The sequence below is a fragment of the Chrysemys picta genome, chromosome 7 (genome assembly GCF_011386835.1).
Source record: "Chrysemys picta bellii isolate R12L10 chromosome 7, ASM1138683v2, whole genome shotgun sequence".
NCBI lineage: Eukaryota > Metazoa > Chordata > Testudines > Emydidae > Chrysemys > Chrysemys picta.
In genome coordinates, this window is record NC_088797.1 from 94,329,716 (window position 1) to 94,357,526 (window position 27,811).

General features: G+C 40.7%; 1 protein-coding gene across 7 annotated transcripts in view; it reads right to left on the reverse strand.

Annotated features, from left to right (window-relative positions):
* Positions 1–27,811, reverse strand: part of RNLS (renalase, FAD dependent amine oxidase) — a 141,226-nt gene that overhangs the window by 73,491 nt on the left and 39,924 nt on the right. The window lies entirely within an intron of this gene.

Consider the following 27,811-nt stretch of genomic DNA (forward strand, 5'->3'; position numbering starts at 1 on the left):
ATACACAGATTGCCAGCTCTGAAGTGTAAGCACTACCCAGGCATTCAATAAAATGCCAGTTAGCCTTAAAACTTAAGTATATTACCTAACTTCTAGCTAAAAAATAAATGCCTGCTTCTAACACACTCACACAAAATCTGGAACTTGATCTCCCCTCTATAAATGGCTGCAGAGGGAGAAAGAGACACGAACATTCACACAGTTATTGTGGAGAGCAAATGCTTAGGAATGGAAAGTAAGAAAACAAAACCCCTAAGTTATCTGGATTTCCCAGTTTTTTTTATTTGATCTTTGGGATAGGATCTCCTTATTTTTGTACACTAACTAGACAGTGTCAAGTACATTGGGACTAAATAAATAATGAATAACAATAATTAGTGACAGTAACTCCAAGCTTCTTAACTAATAAAACAGACTTTATCTACTTTACTTAAATCTCTCCACTATTAGAATTGATTTATTAATACTGATTTCATTATATTGTATAATGTAAGTTATAGGATGCATTTTGGCTGATTTCTTGCATTTCAGTGCTTGTAACAACTTATCAGCACTGACGTGTATTGTTTCACTCTTTTAAAAATTCACTTTATTAACATTAAATGTGTATAGAAATTGAACATCCTAAACCCAATAATAAAATAGTATAATAATGTTATCTAATGAAAGCATACATTCTTTTACTTTCTGAAACTAGTATCTTCCCCTCAAATTATAATAAAAGAACAAATAATACATAACAATTTATATATCCACTATAATAAACAGAAGAAATGCCTAGCTTTGGGGCAATAAACAACAGTATAGTATTGTTGTACAATAGTAAAATATTTGGTAGGAAGCACACCACAAAATATTGCTTCAGTAGACAATACATGAAAAACCCAGTGTTGGTGTACGAAATAGAAGAAATAATAATGTGAGCAGACTGATACAGGTGGGCGCTGCAAGTAACAAAGTTCCTCCTGCCTCCTACCTTTCCTCCGCAGATTGACCACATATCCGCAGCCTAAACTTTGGATGCTGGTGCGGGTTTGTTATGGAGGAGGGTTTTGGTGGGAAAAGAGGGAGATTGTGGAAAGGATGCTCACTCTTCTGTAACCCTACTTTCAGATTGTGTCCCAGAGTTTCATTACAGTAAAGGATTTGGCAGGAAGAGAGAAAACAATATGTATTAGTCTGTGACCCTTTCATTGTTTTCCCCGCACCCCCATCTCTTCATTCTCAGCCACTTTCTCTCCCCACCTTCATTTTAGCTCTTATCCTTCTACCTCCTCCACCCATGTCCTCTCACTAATGTACACCACCCTCACATTCATCAGTACACCCCCTGCCCATTAACAGTCCACGCTGCCAACACAACATTATGCCCCTCAAGTCAGAACTCCTCAAGTTCCTTTGACCTCCTCCCATCAGCGGTCCCATAAAGCTCAACCCTCTCCCCTCACCTGACCTTTCCAAGTTCAGAACCTGCTCCCTCCCTTGGCTCACAATATCTCCTTTTACCCACACAGACTCAGAACCCAGTGTTTCCTGCCCAACCTTTCCTCATTTCAGTGTTGAGCATGTTCATAAGTTAGGTACTGAGTCTCAGGAGGCGTTTAAGATATTGCACCTTCAGATAATTACTGTCACATTTTTCTAACACTTCGATGTCTGTCTAGTTGATGAGCTGGTGTAGTGAGGCAGCTAGATTTCCAAATGCATAAAAGACACCAGCAAAATTACATCTGGAATGATTTGCAGATATCAGAAATGAGGCTGAGTTGAAGCTGCCCTAAAATTCAGGGTCTTAATGTTTAGTTTAATAGAAAATGTTAAAATAATTTTTTCCATCCATTTCAGACTGCTGCGTAAACAATGTCAGGTGCAGGATCCACTATGGGCATGTCAAATTTAGAGTCAATAGGCCAAATTCAGACCTGGCATAAGCTTGTGCAACTACATTGAAGTCACCGGAGTTGCACCTGCTTATACCAGGCCTGAATTAGGCATAGGGACATACCTCCTCTGCCTCACTGCTGTTGAGGGGTGGGTAGTGTTACTCAATCTTCAACTAGTTCTTAGGATTGGGAAAGCAGCAGTTATAGGAGGGAAAGGGAGGAAGCACTGACCTATGGGCCAGAGGCTTCACAGATAGGGGCAAGAAACCCTGAAGTGGTCAGTTATGGAATAACCTGTGTATAGGAGAAGTTTCTGGTAATCCATTCACTTGGAAACTGGCTTATGCCAGTATTTTATCCTTCAAACTCTTGTTCCTTCCACCCCTGCCCTGAGGTAATTATCCATATGTGCCCAATCCTACTATGCTCTTATACTTTATTTCATACTGCATTTTCCCCATGAAATGTTAACATAATTGGTGTGGAGGAAAAGGTAGCATTTTTTAAAATTAAAAATGTTCACATATTCCTTGACATATCAAAACCCACCACCCCCAGAGAAAAGAATTAATGCCCTTATTAAGGGAAAATTACAATAAAATATTAACATATTAGATTGTATATTACTTCTTCGGGATCAGGTTAAAGCTTCTGCTTGCTGACTAGGGAGCCCTCCTCTTCACCCTTGAAAGGGTGACCAAATTTTTAAATACCTATCTTTGTCTTGGTGCTCTCTTGTGTATGTACATACTTTGGTATGAAAGCTTTTCCATTATAAAGACAGTCCATATTTACTTTTCCAGAGGAGGAGAGGGAAATGTGCAAGACAAAGCCGAGCTGCTAACAAAAAAAAAATTAATTTGTCAGTCTGTTTAGAAGTGTAGGTGCTTTACTGTAGCATTAAGTAAGCAGATCGGAGACCTCTAGGAAGCCCAGTATTTTGTCATAAGATAAATTTTTAATAATTTCCTCCCCAAACTATCTAATTCCTGGACACACAACAACATATGACTTTGGGTTTCATGGCCTGGGTTTTATTTCCATCCAAACTTTACATTAGTAGTGATGGGATTTTTTATTTTATTTTTATTTTGATGACGCTAAGGGTTTCCTCTCCATATAGCTCATTAGTAAAGATAAAGGCAAAAGTGTGTTAGATAGTGAAAACGAGCTATCCAGCTTACTACAGTTTCCATATGAATAGCTTTGAATTCAGTAACAGTATTAACATAGGCAATAGCAATAATTCTGGCCCCAAATAAGCAATATGAAAATGTTTCCATTAAAGTTTTTAAATTTTATTAGAATTCAAATAATATTGAAAGTTGGTTATTTAAACTTTTCGATGTGTGATGTGGGTGTAAAAACCCCACACTGGGCCGGAAGGGGTTAGTAAGTGCCTGTATCAATCAGCCCCTCCCAACTACACCTGCAGTAGGCCTCAAGCTGTTAAAAGGTCTGAAGCTGGCTCAGTTTGGGGCTCAATGGGAAGGAGAGCAGATTTCTGCATCTCACTGAGCTGGAGGCAGATAATCTCCCTGAAGGAAGGTAGGCCAGCAACAGAGAGCCCAAGGCAGCTGTGAAGGAAAGCTGGAGGAAGTAGGTCTGCCCAGGTTTCTTTGTGCTGGTGGAGAGGCCTGTAGGGAGCAGGAAGACTCCTGCAAGGTCAGGGACTGCCCTGGTAGGGCAATAAAGAAATTCTCCTGCAGCAGAAGCAGCTGGGTGGCAGAAAGTGCTAAGAGGCTTCCCAGTGAACCTGGGGAAGAGGTCAAGGGAGAGAGATGCCAATGGACAATGAGCCCTGGAGGAGACCAGGAAAATGCCAAGACTGGAGTAGGTAGGAAGTGGTCTGTACAGACAAGCCTTGGCTGCTTATTAATGGGTCCCTGCACTGGAACCCAAAGGAGAGGGAGGTTTTGGATTCCCAGTGAGTAAGGTGGTGTTGAAACCCCACTGAAACAAGGGGTAAAGACTACTGACTCCAGAGTCGGGCTGAAGACCTAATGTGAGGCATTGGAACATGGTTTGCTGGACTCTTGGTTTACCCTGGAAGTTATGGGACTATGTGACCCTGTCAGAGGTCCAAATCACAAGGACAAGTGGACCACCTGCAGGACTAAACAGCTGTTTGACAGAGGTGACCGAGGGGAAGGCCCTCCAATGCTCTGTGTAGTCATGAGAGGGTGGTTGGGGTGAGTCACTCTTACAATATACTACATATTATACTGTTTTGTTTGGGGAATCACTACGTATCAATTTATAGAAGTATTTCTTCATTGATTAAATGCCTTCCTTTTCTATGTATTGCCTAATTAATACCCAAAGATTTCTGAGGCCTGGTTGTGTTTCACAAGGAACATATTTTCTTTCTGCTATTGTTGTAGTACTCTTTTTGTTATAGTCTTGTTTCAATATGCACTACTGGAAAAAAACTATTTACAAATATGAAAAAAAAGTGATCCAGACTTTGGATACAGGGTTGCATACATATCTATTGAACACTCCTATTCATACTCGCACATCTTTCTGAAACATTCATTTCACTGTAATATCCCATAATGCCTTTTTAAAATAACACACAGTTCACCTGTGTTACTGTTAACTGTTTAATTTGATTTCCAACTAAAAATGAAAATCATAAAAATTTTACTTACTCTTCTAGAAAGAAAAATGGAACTTTATGGAACTCTGTTATAATCTGTAGTGTCCAGTGATACAATCTATTTGTAGAAGCTACCTACTTTGTAATGTATAATTTAAGAGTTTAGGGTGTGTAGTTTCAAGAACACAAATAAAATAAATTTGCATAATATTGAAATGTTATAATTTATTGATGAGGCACACTATTAAATAATAGAGGTGATGCTCTCAGCAGTTAGAAAGCTAATGTATAATTTACAAGTCCAGACTTGGGTGAAAATTCATCCTCACAATGTACTGTACATACTATTAAAAAAAAAAGCTTTGTTTTTATTTGAGAAGCCTTTAAGGGCTTTGAAATCTGATTCAAATCTCTTTTATAGTTAGCTTTCTTTTACTCTCTAGCTGGCTAAAATAGTCCTCTGTATTACATATTGTTTATACTTACAAAAAGCTTGAAGTAGGAAGACTTCACAACTAGTTCACTGGGCAAACAGATAATTTTTGGGCAGGGAGAAGTGAAAATGTCATTTGACAAACATTTTTGTTCACACACAGAACTACATAAGTTTTTCAGAGCAATATTTTCAATGGCTGAAACATGCAAGAAAAAATGCTGTAATCAATTAGAATACAGCTAGATTTCCTTTTTGAAGTGGTTGAATTAGGCACAGTCTCAATACTCAAAGGTATTTTCCCTTAGCTGCCTCAAGAAGCACAGAGGTGAGAACTGTAACGGACAGTCTATAAAATATATAAGAAAACTAATACTCTTATTTTCCCATTGAGCATCTTTGAATTATGTGCATGCTGCTGCCACTGAATTAGAAGAAAAATTACCCCTCCACTGACTTTAGTTATTTCAGATTTACACAAGGTAATATAATCTGATCATAATAACAGATAACATAATCTGATCCAGAGTGGTAAGGGAAGAGGGCAAGGACTAGAGAGAGGGGTCAATTTGGGACTGACAATGGACTGCAGAGGGGAGAACATGGGGGGGGGAGGGGCAGAATATGGACAGATGAGAATGAAGAAACAAGGGGACAGAGACAACAGTAGGGGAGCAAGAGATATGAGGCAGTAAAGAGGAAGGAATTAGGAACAGGATACAGAATGATAATTTTTAAAAGAGAGAGTGGAAGGAAAAGAGATGCAGACACTAACGGATGAGACAAAGGAGACAGAATTCTTAGAGATACCCTAGACAGAAAAGAAAATGGAATACAAATGATAACAGATATGGGGCTAAAATGAGATGGTGAGGAAAAGGAAGAAAGAAACAGAATAATTTAGAGATGCCAAAAGAGAGAGATTTATCTTCCTATACTTTTGTGCATTTCCATGGCAGACATCCCATTTCTCTGTAAGCCATGGGGAGGTGATGGGATGAATTATTTTGTCATGGCAGTATTGCTGGGTATCTAGATGCTGTGGTTAAATAATTAGGGTTAGCCTAGATCAAATTTTAATATCTCCAGAGTGGCCATTGTTGCCTGTGTGACTACAGTTTTGTGTAGGATTATTTTGTCTCAAAATTTTGTCACCTTCTCTGTCCTCGTTTTCTATGTTTTAGGGCAAATGCCAAGTTGAGGGTCTGCTTATTTTCGTCAAGCCTAGACTTATTCCAGGCAGGGATACAGGCTCTTCCTTCTACTGTGGCTTCATGCTATATTAGAAAGCATTAAAATGGAAATGGGGGATGAAGCAAATTTTTCGGCATTTGGTGTAGTAAACAGTCTTCTTTGGACACTGTTAACATATCCCCAGCTTTTAAAGATACTTCCAAAGAGCAATTGTTTTATAACTGGAATATATCCGATTGCACCAAATAGGAGCAGGTATTTTAGAAAGGTTCTCAGACAAGAATGCCACAGCCCCCTTACAAGAGCATAGCTTCCACCCAACTTCTGCAAATGACTCTGTTTAAACACCAAGCTCTGTTTCCAATATACTCCACATAACCCTAAGAAATGAAGTGCTGTATTAAGCACTCCATCAAGTGCACTTAACATAAGCTTGTTTGGCAAACAGCCCTGCCCTCCTTCTTTTAAACAGTTACTGCTGACTGCAATTCTTATTTGAGAAAATAAATTCATTTCCCAGCCTCTCACCTCTGACTGCCCAATCATGCATGTGCATCTTTTGTATAAAAGGTTAATTGCTAAATACAAGTGTCACTCATTTCATACTGAAAATACTGAAGTCGGAAGTTTTCTATGGTCATATACATTTTGTCTGTTTTCCTTGTTACTCATCTTTGAATGGAGATTTGGCTTTTTTCCCCACATCTTGCTAGTTTGTTTCACATTGTGATGACTCAGACCCCAGTCGACTAGGGGGGAGAGAGACTGGGCTGGGAATCAAACCCATCTTTCACATGGTGAAATTCATGCCAATGCACAGGGCCAGGACAAAGACTATGCAGCACTTTAGTCATAGGCCGTGTAGTGGCCCTCTAACACACGGGAGGGTTTCACCCACAGTGTGCTAACCACAAGGTCACAAGTCCAGCCTGGGTTACTCAACTGATTGACACTTGCTATGGCCTTTAAAATGTAGGGTTACAGTGGTGGTAATTGTTTTAACTTCTGCAAAGTGCTGGCTTCCTGTGGTGGAACTGTGGGTATTCTAGAGAAACATAAACTATGCGTAACAGACATCTCACTTTAGTATCATGTTAAGATATTAAAGGACTCTGCTTATATCCAAATATCTGGTATTAATAAATTAAAGTGGCAGAGTAGGAAGTGTGAATGAAACTATTGCAGAAATTCTGCAGGTTTTAGGAAATCCCCAGCAGATTTTACCAAAATTCCCTGATTTCTATTGTAACCGAACATGTGAAAATCTTGAGAATTACCTTTCTCCTGAGAGCATAAAATTAAGCAAACTTTTATTGGAAACTGCAGAACCAAGGCCAAGAAGCAGAATTCTCAACCACCTAGAGCAATTTGTTGCTGTTCACTGTACTGAACAGCGACAGCAGTGGCATCATCACCACTACTCTGTGCACCTTTGGCTAAGGACAATAAGGAGTTTTCAAAAGTACATTAGGAACAAAAGAAATCCTCATAATGGCATAGTCCCACTATTACTTAGATGGTAAAACTTAATGATGATGCAGAAAAGGCACTAGTGTTTAATAAATATTTCTGGTCTGCATTTGTGACAATTAGGGTGCAGACACCCAGGAGAGAATAGGGGCTTGAACTCCAAAGAATAAGCAATTGAATCAACTGATTATATACAATATTATTATTGTACTATAAAATACTGTTGTATTGAGTAAGGTCTTTTACAAGACACACTGGTGATTAATATCATTGTGATATGTATGTATGAACACTATAAGAGCAACTATGGATAATTACTGATAGTATGCTTTAAAGACAAAGGGAGAAAACAGGTTTTCTCCCAGACAGGAAAGAAGGTCCTGATCCATACTTTTGAGTCTATTAATAATGAAGGAGGATGTTAAACATTATCTATGAGGTATGAATATTTTAAAATCAGCAGGCCAAGATAACATTGAATCCAACAGTCCTAAAACAGTTGGCTGAAAAAATATCTGGCCTGCTGATAATTTTTAATAAATCCTGGAATACTGGGGAAATTCCAAAAGACTGGAAGAGTGTTAGTGTTGTGATAATCTAAAAGGGCACGTGGGGTGATCCAGGTAACTATAGGCTGGCTAGCCTGAGATCAATCCCAAGCAAAATAGTGGAAAAGCTGATAAAGGATTCAACTGATAAAGAATTAAAGCATAGGAATATAATGCCAGTCAACATGTCTTATGGAAAATGTCTTATCAAACAAACCTGATTTTATTCTTTGATGAAAGTACAGGTTTGATTGATAAAGATAACTGCAGATGCAATATACCGTATATACTTGTTCATTAGCCTGTTTGTTTATAAGCCGACCCCCCCCCAAAATGGATAGGTAAAAATAGCAAAAAATGTATGATCCTTTCATAAGCCAACCCTATATTTCAGGGGTTGGAAAACTTTGGCTCCCGGCATGTCAGGGTAAGCCGCTGGCAGGTTGGGATATTTTGTTTACTCGGAGCGTCTGCAGGCATGGAGCCCCTCAGCTCCCTGTGGCTGCAGGAACAGCGAACTGCAGCCACATGGAGCCGAGGGAGGGGCTCCGTGCCTGCAGATGCTCCAGGTAAACAAAACGACAATGTATTAGATAGTCAATTCAATGACTCCATAGAGTTTAAAATATCAGATTATGGTGTAGACCTGTTTATAAGCCGACCCCCGCTCTTCGATGCATCACTTTTTTACCAAAAATACTCGGCTTATGAATGAGTAAATATGGTAGTTCCTTTTCTAAGGCAGCCCCCCACAATATTCTGATTAAAAAATTAACACTATGCAATATCAATGAAGGGATTAAGAACTGGCTAGATAGCCTATGGGGAATCCTCATCAAATGCAGGTGCTTCTAGTAAGGCTCTGAGGGATCAGTACTAGGTGCATACTAGAATGTTTTATCAATTATCTGGTAGTAAGTATAAAATCACTGCTGATAAAATTTGCAGATGACGTGAAGATGGGAGTGGTAAATAATTATGAGGACAGGGCAGCCACATAGACAAATCTGGTGTGCTTCTTAAGCTGTGTCCATTCAAACAATGCATTTTTAACATAGCCAAGTGCAAAATTATACATCTAGGAACAAGGAATGCAGGTTATACCTTCAGAATAAGGGACTATATCCTGGAAAGCACTGACTCTGCAAAGAATTTAGGGATCATAGTGGACAAGCAATTGAACATGAGTACCCAGTGAGATGATGTGGCAAAAAAGGCTAATGTGATCCTTTGATGAATGAATAAATAAGGGGAGTAGTGAGTAGAAGGGAGGTGATTTAACCTCTGCATGCAGCGTTGGTGAGACTGATGCTGTATATAGTTCTAGTTTCCTAGGGTTACCATATTTAACAAATAACAAAAGAGGACCCTCCACGGGCCCTGGCCCCGCCCATTTCCCAACCCCAGCCCCACCCCAACCCCACCCCTTCCCTGCCCCAACCCCACCCCCTCCTCCCTCCCACTCCCAGCCACGCGAAAAGGGCTGCCCGAGCGCTACCGGCTTCACGGTTTGCCAGGCAGCCCCCAGAACCTGTGCCCCTAGCTGGTGCTTCCCCAGCGCAGCTGGAGCCCGGGCGGGGAAACGCCCAGCCTGGGGCGCAGGGTCTGGAGGCTGCCCGGCAAACCATGAAGCCAGTAGCGCTTGGGCTCGGGCAGCCCCTATGCCTCCAGACCCTGCGCCCCCGGCCGGGCACATCCCCTCCCGGGCTCCGGCGGCGCAGGGTCCGGAGGCATGGGGGCTGCCCAAAGCTCGTAGCGCTCGGCTCTTAAACAGAGCCGAAGAGTCAGGGGAGGAGCAGAGCTGCCGCAGCCGGAGGCTCTGCTCCTCCCCTGACTCTTCGGCTCTGTTTAAGAGCCGAGCTGCCCGAGCGCTACCGGCTTCGGGCAGCTCCCATGCCTCCGGACCCTGCGCCACCGGAGCCTGGGAGGGGAAGTGCCCGGCCGGCGGCTGGGGTCCGGAGGCAAGGGGACTGCCTGAAGCCCATAGCGCTCGGGCAGCTTGGCTCTTAAACAGAGCAAAGGGTCAGGGGGGGAGCAGAGCAGCCGCGGGAGGGGAAGTGCCCGGCCGGCATTTTCCCGGACATGTTCAGCTTTTTGGCAATTCCCCCCGGACGGGGGTTTGATTGCCGAAAAGCCGGACATGTCCGGGAAAAACCGGACGTATGGTAACCCTAAGTTTCCACATTTTAAAAAAGAATGTTGGAGACGGTGCATATAAAAGTTACAAAACTGATTTGAAAACTGGAGAAAATGCCTTACAAAGAAAAGAGACTTAGCTCTGCGTATTTAGCTTATCCAAGAGTTAGAGATGGCTTAACTACGATATGGGTAGAACATGCTGGGCTCTTCAATCTTGTAGAGAAAGGCATAACAAGAACCAATAGCTGGAAACTGAAGTCAGACAAATTCAAATTGGAAATAAGACATACATTTTTAATAGTGGAGATAATTAACAGTTGGAAAAGACTACCAAGGGAAGTCTTCACATTAAAACTGGATGCCCTTCTGGAAGATCTGCGTTAGGCAAACAGAAGCTATGCTGTAGTCAGACACAAGTTATCAGCTCAATACAGGGACAACTACATGGAATTTAATGGCCTATGATATGTAGGAGGTCAGATTAGATTATTTTAGAGCTTGTCAACATGATCATTTAGTTTGTGGCAAGCTCCTGTTTCAAAAGTGGGGTAGTTCACAGCACACTAAAGAACTGTTAGCACGTGTCAGCAGGGTCTACAGGGATACTTAGTGCATGGCAGGCTAGAACAGGGTAGATTTATACACCAGCTTGCCATGAATTAAATGTTAGTGTGGACAAGCCCTAATGGTCCTGCCTTGCCTTAAACTCCATGAATGCTGCACATTTTAATAACTAATTTCAGAATAAATACTCTGATACCACTGTGCAGTCTAAAGATTTCAGTGATAGCTGAAAAAGAACATCTGTGGTCCCTGTTTATCTAGATGTTCCTTTTCCGCTTATCTAGGGAAGAAAGAAACTCATGGGAGGTTTATTCATACCTCTTCCTTCCTTCCATAAGGATTATTTTATTAGGTTGAGGTTATAAACACCCACTTTAGGTACACTGGCTAAAATATACCCTGTGTGTGTTTTTTTGTTTGTTTGTTTTTTGCAAGCAGCGGGAATCCATATTTAATGAATTTGGGCCAGAGGCGATGCAGAGGTGTCTTGCTGCACTGACTCTTGAGCACATTAAAGTTGCTTTAAGGGTGCACCATGAGAAACAAGCTCTGTGGATCAGGAGTGGTTAGGCCAATCTCTATAGTTCCTACTGCATTAGTAGAGTGAGTTACACAGAGCAAGTCTGCCTTTTGTTTTCCCCGTGTGCTGGGTCATACAGCCCTCTGTCCTGCGTTTTGCAGGCAAAATATAAATATATCTGAAAAACTAATGATTTCTTGCATCATAATGTTCTTGACTGAAGGAGGACTCTGGCTATTCATGCTGAGTGTGACTTGACATCAGAAAAAAGACTAAACTGTATCAATGATTGGCAGCAAGCCCCCATAAATAAAGCTCCTGCCTAGGACAGTAACAAGCAGGTGCCCAGTTTGAAGATAGCAACTGTCTAGATAGTTTTATTGGATAATCCATTTTAAGGGACAGCTGTTTCAAGAAGGGCTCTCATTTTGGCAACAGAGCCATAGTGACAAAGGGGTCATAAAAACAAGACCAAAAACAGAAGAATTAGTATCAATTACAGAAGAATTAAAAAAGTATCCCAAAGTGATTTGCAGCTAATAAGAAGAAAATAAAACAGAATATGGAAGTTGTTTCTTGGTGTCAACCCAGGCTGTGAAGAGACAAAGTGACCATAAACTGGCCTCTGTTTGCTGTGAGCTTCCCCCTGCACCTCAGTGGGCTTTGCTGTGGCCAGCTCAGCCTGAAAAAAGTAGTGTTCCCTCCCTTCCAACCGAAACTATTTGCATGGTGGTTCTCCTAGCTTGTAGCCAAGTTTACATGGATGACAGGCTCAAGGGACTATAAAAACACACAGAGATGGCATCATTTGCATTTGAAACACAGGATGTCCGGATTTGTTCAGAGGGACATGCCCGTTCATGAAATGATGATAGCACTGCCACCTGGTGCACTAGAGTGGAACAGCAGTGAAAAGAATGAGAAGAGTGTTTCTACAGCTTCTATTATATTGTATGAATAGTGAGCCAGAAACAGTCCTGAAAGACAAACCACTTTTAAAACTACTTTATATGAATATAGTATTTCCAAACCCAACCATTCAAAAATCATGAGTCAGGCCTCCAAAAATCATGACTTATAAAAAGAACCCAATTTTTTTTTCCTCCTAGTTTTTGAGCCTTCACAGTTTCATGTTTTAAAGCGTCTCTCTACAACCATCCAGCCTACAAACTTCATTTTTAAAAATGAAAAGTAAGATTCTCTGATAATCATAACTCAAGAAACTAGAGCTTTAAGAAAACACCAAGTATTGTGAGACTTGCAGTAAACTGTGAAATGACCACACTGTAGATGCAACCCTATTACATATACTGTATACATGTATACAAAACCTGTATATATCTCATAGACTAGCTACTTAAAGTGCACCACTGACACTTCAAAAATCTCTTACAAGGTCTCAGATATGTTTCTTTTGATACTCTTCATGGTTTTCATCAATGAGGCTGTCTGACAGACCTAAGTCCCTCAGAAAAAGAATGTGAGGAAAAACTGATCCAGAACTTATGATACAGAATTAGAGCAAACATCTCTACACCAACAGAATTAAACTCATACTGTAAAGGGTAGAATTACATTTTCAATTAGGTGCATGGCTCAGTGGTGGCACTATAAAGTAAGGACTATCAATCATCTTTCATCAACAGTGGAAATCCCACTGATGACAACAGAAAGTTTGTTTGAAGTTGGGGAATAAAACATGGTCCAAGCAAACCTGTGGATAGTGGAGTTATTGTTCCATTCAGTATCACTCAGATGGAAAAGATGATCATAAGGATTTCTAGGATAATAGTTAATTCAGCCCTTTGATTACTTTCCCCTTTGTGCACACAGTTATCTGGACTGAATTGTATAACTACCAATGTGTGCTGAATTATTTGAAGACTTGGTTGTTAAGATGGTAACTTTAGATTTCATAGTTAACACTACCTTGAGGTGAATAGTTCAGTCACAGCGGGAAGGGTAACTTTGAACCATAATGACTAGACACTTAGTGCAGAATGAATGTTTCAAAAATTATCTGCATCTGCACGGGGAGCTTGATACTTCTGCTCTATTACTAATTTATGTTAACAGGACAGCTGTGCTGGTAATTAATACCATAATCAGCAGCTAAAGGAGGTTTGGGCGATTGTATACAATACACATAGCTGGGATAGTTATGCATTTCTACTGAAACGAACTCCCCAGTAACAGTAAAAACCTCTTAAGGAAATAAAAACCCAATGCAGCCTGGTTGTAACCTTGGACCACTCTGCCTCTTTTACCCAAGACCCCTAAAGGCTACACAGATCCCTTCCTTAAACAAGTTTTTCAAACAAGATGTCAAAAAGAAAAATATAATCTTAGGGTGTGCACCAAGTTTCCACCAATCTGCATTGGCTACTGAGAAACAGTAGAGCCGTTTTATACACAAGAAAAGGAAATACAAAGTAATTTCCTTGCGAACATTCAGTTTTTCATGAAAGCACACCTAGAATTCTAATACTGAGTAATGCACTAGAGAACTCCCAAGGCCAGACGCACACATTCCAATTTCTTGCCGAAAGGAGTTCCAGCTTTCTGTCAATCTTCATCAAAAGCACTGTTGAGAAAGTAAGCCTTTCTTATTGAAGTTGCAACACTAGGCTTTAAATTGTCTGTCCTACAGCAGAGTAATTCATCAAATAGCATAGAAACTCATCTAGCTAACCAGGAGGCCAACCCCCCAAAAAACTCGCCAAAGAAAAAAGGCCAATAAATGAAGCACAAACAGGTCACAAAGCTTAACAGATGTTCTACCTTTTACCAGCTCACGCATAAACCTGCTTCCACACTAAAATTTAATTTCCTACCTCTGCTGCAACGGAAAAACACCATCTGCACCATATGTAACCAACAGAGTTGTTTGCGTGTCACCATACATATTAGCTTATGGGTTACATTCCTATCTTTTCCCTTCTGTTAGATTATAAACCCTCCAGCACATGGACTGTCTCTTTTCTATGTTTGTAGCACATGGAGTGCAATGGGACCCCAAACTCCACTGGGGCCTTTGGTGTTACCATAATATAAATATTTAATAGTAATAATGATACTTTAAATACTGAAACTAAAATTGAAATTGTGTAACAATTTAAAATGCACATTTCACTATCAACTGTGTCCTTAATTAAACATTTGATGTTGGCCTTTTTAAATTCACCCCTCTTGTTTACAAAAGTGAGTAGAAGACTTTTTTTTTTCTTTTCATAAATAAAAGCTGTTTTAGTTGCACAGCTGAAGAATAGGGTCTTTGAAACCGTACTTGTGTAACTTAAAGCTAATTTATTTTTCAAAATTTAAGAAAATGCTTTTATGCTGAGACTTTCTATGATCAAGTCTCAGCCTGGAGCACATTTTTACAGTTGAGTAATAAACCTCTTAAAACATAGTTTATAATGGAAATACTGTCAGAGCCTTAATTAAAGTAGGCGCCACTACAGTACAGCCATTACACAACAAATGGATTTTGCAAAGAACACTGGGCATCCTCTGAATTAAATGTTTCTTTTACCACTGGATTCCCATCATTGCATCCCATCATTCTGAACAAAAATAGTAAATAAGGTTCCCCGAATCAGATAATTTGTTTATTCCACTGTGTGACCCATGGCACAGTAGACAGAGATGAAGAAGAAGAGATTAAACTGTGGCTAACATCAATGACAGCAATTTTAAACCATGAACGCAAACTGCTACTTTTACAAAACATGGGTCTGGAAACTTTAATGTCCACACAAAGCAAAAGAAACCTTAGAACTGAACCTGCAGCTCAAAGAGAGCTATCTAAGCAGCAACTTTGGATCATCTACAAAGTATTGATTATTTAAATATATGTATTAAAAAAATCAGACCAGTTCAAACATGTATAACTATCATCCTCTATCAGACCCATAGAAGATGCAAACTTTTCATACTGCTACAACTAAAAACTATTCTTCAGATCAACTTGGGAGTGCGGGGGTCAGTGTTTTTGGAGCAGAGGGTCCTGAGTTGTACCTTCAATGCCACATGGGCAGGCATGCTTTAGGAAGTGACCATACTGTCATTTTCTGATTCTCAGTATATAATGTAGTTCTCCACGAAGCAGAAGTAATCATCACAGTTGATTCCCTTGTTGTCAGCCTCCACAAACAGGCCAAGGATTGAATGGGCCATGGAGATTACTATAAGGACACAGAGCAGGCCCTTTTAGACAAGGGTTTCTGGACAGCACAGAGAACCTTGTATTTCTACTGTCTGAATTATACCTATTCTTTGGTTTCTGTAAAGTGCTTAAAAAGTGGGCCTAATTTTACAGTATGTTAAAGCCACCAGTTCATTCTTGGAAATCACTTCATAATGTAATATCCTTTCTTCCCACTGACTAGTCAAGTAAATAACGAGACTAGCATTTTCATTCACACTCCACTATTTCAAAAGGGGAACATCCAAAAATAAAACACTGCATACTTTTTACCTTCCACTATGCTGCTGCCAAGCACAATAGCATGCAAAATGGTTCACAGTTCCTGATACCTGCTCAACTCAACACTTTGGGAGATCACCTTCAATATAGGAAAGAGAGCCTACATGAAAGATGTCATTTCATTTTTCCAGACACTCATACGAATAAGTGTGCACATCCTATCCTTGTAGGTTACTCACCATCTGTTTCCACTCTATTAGAGAGACAAAGTGCATGAGGTAATATCTTTTATAGGACCAACTTCTGTGGGTGAGAGAGACAAGCTTTCAAGCCACACAGAACTCTTAGTGTTGCTTACTTAAGTAATATTTAAAGCCCCAAGACGTTATCTGCTTAGGCACCACATAAAGTGAAAAGTATTATTGCTGAATTCTACACTCTTTTCTCCAGCAAAACAGAAATATGAAATGATGCACATCTTTTATTACTTTATATTATGTAAGTAAGAGGTTAATGCAAAATTAAATATTGGCAATTAAACAAGTTATAAGACCAAGTACTCAAGAGCTCAACAATTCCAACATTTAAGGTTTTTCCACTAAAATTAACAGCCAGGCTATACACCTTATGTTTTCATGAGACACAGAAATATAAACAATACCTTAAAGTTTACATTTAATACGAAAAACAGGAACAGAATGTAGTATATGAAGTGATCCCTATATAGTATTGTTAGAGCAATCTGGAATTTCCTGGCTTTAGTGTTTGGTATTTTACGTTTATCACTAGAGAACACTATTTTTTTCCATTTATTCATACATACATACATACAATTTGCAATGCCCAAGCTGTTAAGATATGAGATCTAGTAAGCTCCTACTCTAAATCTAAAGGTTTTTTCCCTGTTTGGGTGAGCCTATTCCAGACATAGCATCTGTAAAGACTATTACTCAGCCAAAAGTATAATGTACTCAGAACTTTGTCTGAAAAACTCAGATATTTAGTAAACTAAATCATGATGGCCTAGTTCTCATTCCATTTTCCTTACCTACTGACAGATTCATGAATCACTCTATTAAAAGTTTAAATTTTGTTTCTTGAAATAATGTTAGGTGCTGTAGGTGAAATCCTGGGTCCATTGAAATTAGTGGCAAAACTCCCACTGGCTTCAGGGGGCGGGGGGAAGCATTCAGGATTTCATTCAGTAGTTCAAAGTGTTAGTTATAATCTAAATAGGCTATATGGTTTAGGATTTGTCTACTTTAGGGGAAACTTCTTTTTGTTATCCATGATTGATTTGTTCAAACCTAGAGAATAAGGTGATAAGTAATAACCAACACAGATTTGTCAAGAACAAATCATGTCTATTTCTAGTCTATTCTATCTACATTCTTATACAGTGCTCCTCACTGTAGTATTTGAGCGCCTTTCAGTAGTGCATTAAGCAATGTGACTATACATCTGTAGCATGTTTTTCTTTTGTTTCTGCATCCTCTCCCCAGGGACGGACGCATATGCAGTGGAGAGTTGTGTTTTGGTGGGTTTTTTTGTTTTGTTTTAAAATAAATATACCTGTTCCCTTTACTAACGAACACATAGCAAGGTGAAAGAAATGTCTTGCAATTGGAGAGAAAAGTGGTGTGGTATGTAATGACCCTTAGCTCTTGCATGAGTTCATTTCACAATCTGATGGCACCCACAGAAAGTTCTGTCTCTCACACAGATGAGCTTTCCTCTTATTGTGCCAGAGGAGCGTGGGTTGAGATTGGTTGACAACTAATCTAATCTCCTTCTTTGACAGGGTAACTGTGGATAAGAGGGAAAGAAGTAGACATGGTATATCTGGACTTCAATAAGGCTTTTGATGCCGGGCCACATGGTATTCTCATAAGCAAACTAGGGCAATAGTCTAGTAATTTCATCTATAAGGTAGATGTATAACTTGTTGAAAGACCATTTTCAAAGAGTAGTTATCAAGGGTTTGGTGTCAAACTTGAAGGACTTATCAAGTGGGGTCCTGAAGAGTCTGTTCTAGGTCTGGTACTATTCAATATTTTCATTAACTACATGGATGATGGAGTGGAGAGTAAGCTTACAAAATTTGCAGATGATACCAAGCTTGGAAGGGCTGCAAGCACTTTGGAGGACAGGATTAGAATTCAAAATGATCTTGATAAATGGGAGAATTGGACTGAAATCAACGAGATGAAATTCAATTAAAAAAAATCAAATGCCCAAATACAAAATGGGGAATAACTGGGTAGGCAGTACTACTGCTGAAAAGGATCTGGGGATTATAGTGGATCGCAACTTGAATATGAGCCAACAGTGTTCAGTACCGAAAAATGCTAATATCATTCTGTGGTGTGTTAATAGGAGTGTTGTAAGACACTGGAGGTAATTGTCCCGCTTTACTCAGCACTGGTGAGTCCTCAGCTGGAATACTGTGCCCAGTTCTGGGTGCCATGCTTTAGGAAAGATGTGGACAAATTGGATAGAGTCCAGAGAAGAGCAACAAGAATGATAAGGGGTTTGGAAAACATGACCTATGAGGAAAGACTGAAAGAATTTGTTATGTTTAACATACAGGAGAGCTGAAGGGGGATATAAGTCTTCATTGTCCTCTTTATAACAACCTTGACATATTTGATCAATTGTTCTCCACATCCACCGAGGACAGGACAAGAAGTTAGTTTGCAGCAAGGGGAAATTCAGATTAGATGTTAGGAAAAACTTTCTAACCATAGGGATAGTTAAGCACTGCAACAGCTTACCTAGAGAGGTTGTGGAATCCCCGTCATTTTAAGAACAGGTTGAACAAACACCTGTTAGAGATGATCTGGATATACTTAATCCTGCCTCAGCATGAGGAGAGGTATGGGTGTGTGAACTACATGATCTCTTGAGGTCCCTTCTAGCCCTACAATTCTACGGTTCTATGACGCCACAGATCAGCTAACATTTATTGGCATTCCCAGGATATACACACTATGGATTGGAAATAAAGTAAAAATCCATGCAGCTGATGTTCTCTTAAAATCTGTTTTCTTACTTTCTACCCACAATGTGACAACAGAACATCATACTTATTTATTAAGTTTGGCTGGGATGGTACAAGGAGACTGTTTGTGCCACCTGCTGGGGGCAGGCTAATATATATAATTTAAATATAATATATATGTAATATGCATTGTAATATATTTAATGTAGTTAATTCATGCTATTAACACAGGTCACATGGTAACAGGCATGTAAAGGAGTCAAAGGTAGATTTTTGAAAGATGTATCATAAAATGTTTAAATAAATCTCTTAAAAAAGTTATTGTCATGCTTGACATTTTAAAGATGGCTCCTTCTTCCACCCACTATATAGTATGTTTGTTTCATTTTCATATTTCCTCTATTATAAAAAGAAATACATTAGCATTTTTCATAACAAGGGCTGCAAATCCCCTGAAAGCCCACCTGATGTCTGGAATAAAACACAAATCCAAAGTACTGGGTTTACTGACATAGATAAGAGCATACGTGACACAAAAAATACAGGCTTCACTTTCTCTCTGACAACTCCATTTTCATGAGTAAAATGAGATGTAGATTGAAATCGATGAGAAACATGCATTTAAAGTTACATTTTACCTTGTAGCTTCATTAGAATGGAAATAGTTGGAGAGCGTTTACACTACTCCAGCATTACAACCTGTTTGTGATCTCAACAAACTCCTGGGTTTGGTTCATCAGAGGTGATTTTAGATTTTTTTGCACCTTCATTTTGGAAAACTAAAAAAATCCCTCTGATACAGACACACACGTTTTTTGAGGAGGGTCCAAATATTGGATCATCAACTAAGAGAGTATCTTTCTAACTCTCCAAGACTTCCCGATAACGAATTCTTTGTGTATGGTTGCTCAAAAAGAATGTCTTCAATGAGAGGAAAAAAGTTTAACTGAACTGAAAAACTGTTAGTTCAACAGAAAATTGTATAAAAGAGAAATGGGCAAATTCATTTGTAAAACTATTCATTTTATTAAAAAAAAAAAGGAATGGAGGGTGTGAATATTTGGCTGTTTTCGCAGATCTCCTGCAGGAAAAAAAAAGGTGTAAAATATGTTTAGCTGTATATTTCAGTGTCCTTAAAATATATTGTTTTAAGATGAGTAATACCATTTTTTTACAATTTGTAATAAAACTTTAATTTTTCATTTTCTGAAAGTAAATTAAATGTTTTGTAATGTTTTAAAATCAGCATTCTCCCACTTTTTTTTTTAAATGGTGATAGGGAGATCTGTTTGTTAAATATTGAACAGCCAATTCTCATACTACAAAAGTTGCTCATATAATTACATTAAATTTTGTATTGCAACATTTTGGACAGGAAGACATTATTTTAATTTGGTAATATCGGAACTTTATAAGAATGAGTGAGAGCTCCTTTAAAATGAACATGAAAGAACAATGACCACACAAAAGCACATTAGCAGCCAAACAAACAATAAAAAACTGAATGAGATCAGATCAATAGTACAGCAAATACTTGTTTAATATTCTTTAAAGTTCAAAGGTCGCATTTATTTTTAACATACAGAAAACATACATCCTATGCCAGTCATACTTTTAAGATTTCAGAGGAATAGCCTGACAGAGTGCAACTGCAATAAATGCCTATCTCTAAGATGTCTCTTGCATATTTCTGCATCTGAGCTTTAAGACTCACACAGCTCTTAGATCATATGATAATTCCCACTCTTTGCTCATTCATTCTGGGATTCCCATAAGCTACAAACTTCCTTTTAACATAAAAACTATTAAGGTTAAAGAGCTGAACTAAAAACAAAACATGCAAGTCATTTCTCCCGCAAGATACATTTGAACTTCAAAGTAAAATCAGAAGCATTAATTCACTGCAATGTCCTCTTTTTCACAGTAATTTCTCCTCATTTGGGTAAGCACAGTAGGAACTGAGAAAAATTCTGACTTTTTTGTGGCGGGATCATATTGCAGTTGGTAAGTTTCCACAACTCTTGTAATATAGTTATGGTTTAAGAATTTTGATCGCACCAAATTTCATCTGCACTAGTTCTCAGTAAATTAGAAGTCCCAACTCAAGTAATTCCCCACTGGGGGGAGGAAAAATAAAAAAAGGATGATTCATAACATGATTCACAGATTCCCAGGCAAGAAGGGACTGCAGTGATCATCTAGTCTGACCTCCTGTAAAATACAGGCCATAGAACTTCCCCAAAATAATTCCCAGAGCAGATCCTGTAGAAAAATACCCAAACTTGATTTCAATATTGTCAGTGATGGAGAATCCACCATGACCCTAGGTAAATTGTTCAAATGGTTAATTACTCTCTCTTAAAATTTATGCCTTATTTCCAGTCTGAATTTGTCTAGCTTTAACCTCCAGCCATTGGATTGTGTTATATCATTCACTGCTAGACGGAAGAGACCATTGTCAAATGTTTTCCCCATGTAGGTTTTTACAGACTGTAATCCAATTACCCCTTCACCTTCTCTTTGTTAAGCTAAATAAATTCAGGTCCTTCAGTATATCGCTATAAGGCAGTGGTGCCCAAATTGTTGTACCCACCCTTACCAGTAATAGAATCCGTCCGCCCCCTTCCCTCCTCCATTACTGCCCAGGCTTCCTCAGCAGAAGTGCTTCGGTTGAAGGCAGAGCTGGGGGCAGAACTGTGGTTGGAGGAGGAGCAGGGGCTGGAGGTGGAGCTGGCCCTGGGGGCGGAGAGGGAATGAGGGCAGAGCTGCGGCTGGGGCCAGAGCTGGCTGGGGGCAGAGTGGGGCTTGGTGTCGCTCCCTCCCCACTCCCCGTGGGGGCTGTCCTGGACCACACCGCATGTCCTGCCTGCCCACAATGTTCCTCCACAAAGCAGTTTGAAGACCATTGCTGTAAGGCATGATTTTCTAATCTTTTAATCATTCTTCTCTGAATCTTCTCCAATTTATCAACATCCTTCTTGAATTGGGGACACCAGAACTGGAGACAGGATTCCAGCAGTGGTCACATTATTGCCAAATACATAGGTTATTTAACCTTTTTACTCCTACTCACGGATTCCCTATATGCATCGCAGGACTGCATTAGTCCTTTTGGCCACAGCATCACACTGGAGGTCCTGAACCCTGTGCCTACAAACCAGCTCTGGGACCCCCACCATCCTGTTTCTGGCAGCCTGGCTGCAAAGGAACTTCTCTGCCAGGAAATGGTACCCTGGAAACATCCCCAGAGGGTAGGGGTTCAACAGTTAGCATAGCCTAAACTGAAAAGTTGATGATGAACTTTTAAGAGGATTCCCTGCTGGTTGCCAAAGGAAGATTTCTCAGGCTCGGCACTTATACTACATTCACATTTGTGGTATCTAAGAATGATGTACAAAGCATCATTCTTCTCATGGTCCCATCTCACACCATTTGACTCCCTCCTTTCTGTGTAATTGCTGGTCCTGTAAATCACTCTTTTTGGGGGTAGGGTGCATTTAGAAGTGGGGGAATGCTAAACAGGCTGCTTCTCCCCAAACTTGCCAAGGAAGAGAAAGGTCCAGGCATAATGTCCTCTTCATTTGCAGAACCCAAGGGGATGGGAAAGAAAAGGGATGAAGCAACAGCTAATGTAGGGTCCAATCCTGCAACTTTTACTCATACCTTGCATAGGATGACTCACATGTATGCCTGGGCCCATATCCAGCGAAAATAGTGAGTTTCTTTTCTGTGCTTCCAGAAATATCAAGATTAGAAATACTTTCTAATATACAATATAATCATCAAAACACTTGAGCATGTTCTTAATGAAAAAGGCTACAAAGCATGCAGCAACACCTATAAATCTGAGCTCTTAAGGATGACCATTATGGTTACCAATTCTCAGATGAAATGTATAAATTCCCAAAGGAGAAAACAGAAACTAGTTAATTTTATAAATCATCCACTAAAAACAATTTTACTAGTTTTAAAGTGCTGAAAATTCTCTAGGGCAACCAATAAAATGGAAAAGAGTCAATATACTGCCACTATTAAGACATATGGCTTGGACACATCCCCTGTTTCCCTGGACTATGGTATCCCAGTGATGGCTACCTCCTTATCACAAACTATTAGCCTGTTTCCTTTTTAGACATCATCTTACTCAGTCATTGAGCTTTAATTTAGCAACTCTTCTTGCAATATTAGAGAACTGGCTGTAAAAGTAGTATCTACACTTCTTTATTTGGGTAAGCCTGTGCCAGTACTACCCCCTCCCCAAACCCCTTTAGGACTCATTAGTTTCTACAGCAAGAGTCCTAGTCTGGTAGGCCTGCTAAAGCTCATCTGAATGGGTGTTCCCTATGACAAGCCCCAAGCTCACCAGAGGGAGAAGCTGCCTATGTAGCAGAGCTGCTACCCTCAATGATGTCTTGTGGCAGTGAGTTCTACACCTTATTTAGGTTCTGTTAAAATATTTTTATCAGTTATGTTCTTGTCTTTCAATACAACTGAATGCCCAATTTTTCTTTTACTATGAGAAAAAGTAACTAGGAGCAGCTGATTGACTCTGTCTCTACCAAATCCCCTCTTATTTGACTGCTTTCTAAGCAAAGCAGTTTGATTTTTTTTTCCAGTTTCGCGTAAAGAGGGGAATATTTAAGTTAGCCTGTAAAAAATATACGAGTGACAAACCAGACTGAAAAATCTGTGAGTTTAATAAAATATTCAGTTTTGAGGGTCCGTTTTAAATTGTACTGGCTTTACATTTCGCTGAACAGTTGACAGTCTGGACACAATTTTAATAATGTTGTCATTTTTACATTTAGGAGGCTAGAAAAAGAATTCTTTGTTTCCTATGTACTTATGTTAACTTATAGCCAAAGGAAGACTTAGTTCTGGCAAATGAACAGGTAGATAGCTCTTAAAGCAGACTAATTCTTTGTGATTTCTGAAACAAGGGTTTTGTAATGGCTCAATTTAAGACACCTATTTTGTGGTTTCCACAGAACAGACACTGAACAGGACTGTACAAGTTAAAAAAACTGACTATGAACTAGGAAACTGATTCAGGTTACTTGAAATACCCCCACAGGCTTCTTCAAACAGTGCTTTGCCTACAGTTGATGCTATTTTAACTAACAGAAAATGAAGTTTAAGGGTTCTATTCTCATGTGTCAGGGCTGTACCTCAACTTCTGGTATAGTTTAAACAAAAAATACATTCATTTTAATCCGGTGAAACTGGAAGTGTTTTATATGAAAGATCATATGCATCACAGGCAGCGTTTGAGTTGGTAAGGAGGTGCACACTTACAATCCAGAGGACAGTCAAAAGGGTTTTTTTACTTGCCCAAACAAGTACAATATATTTCAAGGCTGCATGAACGAATCTGATCCTAATCTATATAGTGTGGTTTGTTCTTTCTGAACTGAGATTATCCTCTCTCTGTCCTGACGAGATCTGATCACTGAATTGTTCACCCAGTTCTAATGGATTCTCTCCAAAATCTCAGGCTCTCTACTGAAAATTAGCCATGTTAGAACTTGCTGTAATCAAATTTAATTTCCATTCTAACTTGGATTCATACTCACCAACTCAAGTAAAATAACAATAAAACTATAAAAACCCAACCCCAAACTGAAATCACTAGCTAATATTACCTGCACACTGCTGAGTCAAATTCTTTCCTTTGTTCGCTCTGTGCTACCCCAACTGGGGTCACCAGGGTTGCTCCAGTGTAATGGAAGGTGGATTTTAGATAAGATTTTACCTAGGTATTTTGATCTGGGTTGCAATATCCAATATCTAATTTACCTGCATTACAGAAAATCAACTCAAAGGCATTTTAACAAAAACAACTCCTTTTATTTGAAGGCAAAAAAATGTAAAGCCACAGTCACAAAAAAAGATATAAACAGGCCACATATTAAACAAAGGAAGAAATCACCTCAAATAAGTTCTGGGATTTGGATCAGCACAGTCCAACTCTTAACTATAAAATGTTCCACATAATCCTACTTCATTAAAAAAAAAATTAGAAAAAAAAAGTGTTCCAACTGACCTTGATTTCTGCTGTGATTAGAGCCTAGGTTGCTTTAATCGTCCCTTCACAAGGTTAAACTCTTCCTGATAACTCTCTATTTTATATCCTGGAGACATTTCCCATTGTGCCCTGCTCTTAATGGTGTCCTTTAATCCTTCCTGGACAACGTTCACCTGCTTTTTTCCTCTCAGCAGAATCACTGAAAAGGTGAAAGATAGAGTAGAATCGATTGAAGCAGACTAGAAACACAATGGCTAACATTTTCATAGATAAGGAATTGGGAGAAGAAATGATGGTTGTATAAGATGGCCAGTCAGAAACCTATAAGAAGTAATGAACTATTATGAGCTCTCAGGATAGGATTCCAATTAAAAAGTTTAGTTATGAATCCAAAATTCTAACACTGTGTGATTAGTGGTGTGACAGACCCAGACCAATGGGGTACAGGAGTCTGATAGAGGGCAAATATACTGGTCACTGGATGAGTAGTTTTCTGTTCCCTGAGTGACCAGAGCAGGGGCTGCACTAGAGTAATCAGGAACCTGCTAGAACCAGTTAAGGCAGGCAGGCTAATTAGGACACCTGGAGCCAATAAAGAAGAAGCTGCTAGAATCAATTAAGGCAGGCTAATCAGGGCACCTGGGTTTTAAAAGGAGCTCACTTCAGTTTGTGTTGAGAGTGTGAGGAGCTGGGAGCAAGAGGCGCAAGGAGCTGAGAGTGAGAGGGTGTGCTGCTGGAGGACTGAGGAGCACAAGCGTTATCAGACACCAGGAGGAAGGTCCTGTGGTGAGAATAAGGAAGGTGTTTGGAGGAGGCCATGGGGAAGTAGCCCAGGGAGTTGTAGCTGTCATGCAGCTGTTACAGGAGGCACTATAGACAGCTGCAGTCCACAGGGCCCTGGGCTGGAACCTGGAGTAGAGGGCGGGCCCGGGTTCCCCCCAAACCTCCCAATTGACCTGGACTGTGGGTTCTTCCAGAGGGGAAGGTCTCTGGGCTGTTCCCCAACCCACATGGTGAATCTCTGAGGCAAGACAATCCACCAATAAGCGCAGGACCCACCAAGATAGAGGAGGAACTTTGTCACACTGGTGTCAGGTGTGGGATCTTGGGGTGCACAGCGTGGCGGAAGAAGGAGGGTGATTTAAAAAAAAAAAAAAAGGAGAGGGTTTATTTTTTTCACCACAATGGATGATGTAGTGAGGGCACTGATACAAGCTACGGCGGCCCAGCAGGAGGCTACCCGTGTCCAGGCAGCCGCCCAACAGGAGGCAGTGCGGCTGCAGCAAGAGACTAATTGCCTGCTGATGGACCAGGCTGCTCAAGACCAAGCTATGTTGCGGGAACTGGTAAACCAGGTAAAGTCCCTTACAGAGCTGAATCGTGGCCATGATGGGACGCGGCTCATACGGGCTAGCCATTGGCTGCAGAAAATGGCATGGGAGGATGATATAGAGGCATACCTTCTGGCGTTTGAGAGGACAGCCCTACGAGAGGCCTGGCCTCGAGATCAGTGGTCTGGCATCCTTGCCCCATTCCTGTGTGGGGAGGCCCAGAAGGCTACCATGATCTGCCTGAAGAGGCTGCGGGAGACTACCCCCAGCTGAAAGCAGAGATCCTGGCCAGATCTGGGGTAACAACAGCAGTGCGGGCCCAGCAGTATCACGGTTGGAGGTACCAGGGAGACAAAACCCCGTGGTCCCAATTGTATGACCTCATCCATCTCGCACGAAAGTGGTTGCAAACAGAGTCCCGGAGTCCGGAAGAGATACTAGTGGTTCTGGTCATCGACTGATACATGAGGGGACTACCACCAGACCTTCGTGCCTGGGTAAGCCAGAACGAACCCTCCACCTATGACAAGGTTGTCGCCCTGCTAGAGAGGCGAAGGACAGCGAGGGAGCTGACCCAACCAGTTAAGGAAGAGGCACCCCAGGTTAAACTAGCGGCACCAAGCCCTAAAGTTCGGGTGACTGGGCCACCAGGAGGGCCCAGGTGGAAAAAGAGAGAGGCTGAAGGCGCATCAGAGGCCACAAAGAGTCGGAGCACTGAGAGAGAAGAGGATCGTGATGTTAGACTGCCCAAACCAAGAGACCGGGGAACACCTAGGGCTCCATACAGATGTTATGCCTGCGGGGAGTGGGGACACATAGCTGCACAGTGTCCCAATGCTGAGGAGCCTATGCAGTGTAACCTGGGGAACTGGGCAGACCCATGCTCCCTAATCCACCTTATGGGGGTCTCACTAATCCCACATATGTATACCAGACCAGTGAAACTAAATGGGGTAGGGACCACGGCACTGGTTGATTCGGGGAGTGCTATCACGCTTATCTCAGGGAAGCTCGTGAAGCGTAGTCAGCTGCTGCAGGCTAAACGTACAGGGATAACATGTGTCCATGGGACAGTTAGTTATTAAGCCACCATCCCAGTAAAAATCGAGATCCAAGGGAACACTACTGAGGTAGCAGCAGGTGTAGTCCCTAAACTCCCATACCCGGTGCTCATAGGGAGGGACTTCCCAGGGTTTGGAAACCTTACTCCCGGTAGGGGGATTGGAGAAAGATGGGGACCCTAAAATTGGTGAGGCATTCACAGCAGACTGTCAACCCCCAATCTTCTCTGAAATATCCCCAGATTTGTTCTCCACTCCCAGACAGGGTAGAAAGACAAAAAGGGAAAGAAGGGCAGCTAACGCCTTGGGAACCCGAATACTGACCCAAAGCCAGAGGGTCGCTCTCGTAGGTAGGCAGACCCGCGCAGCTGAAAAGGAGGCCACGCAGGAGGGAGAAGCACCTGAGTCTGACCCCCCCTAATGCTTCTGAACCAGTAGAGGCAACAGAGACTGGGAACCTAGATCTTGGGCAGATTAGCCCCAGGAGAGGAAATTTTGGACGGGACCAGGCAGAAGACCCAAGGTATGACAACATTAGGAAGGAGGTGACTGAAATAGATAGGGTCCCCATGGAAGGGAAAACCCAGGGACCAGGACCCTACTTCATAATG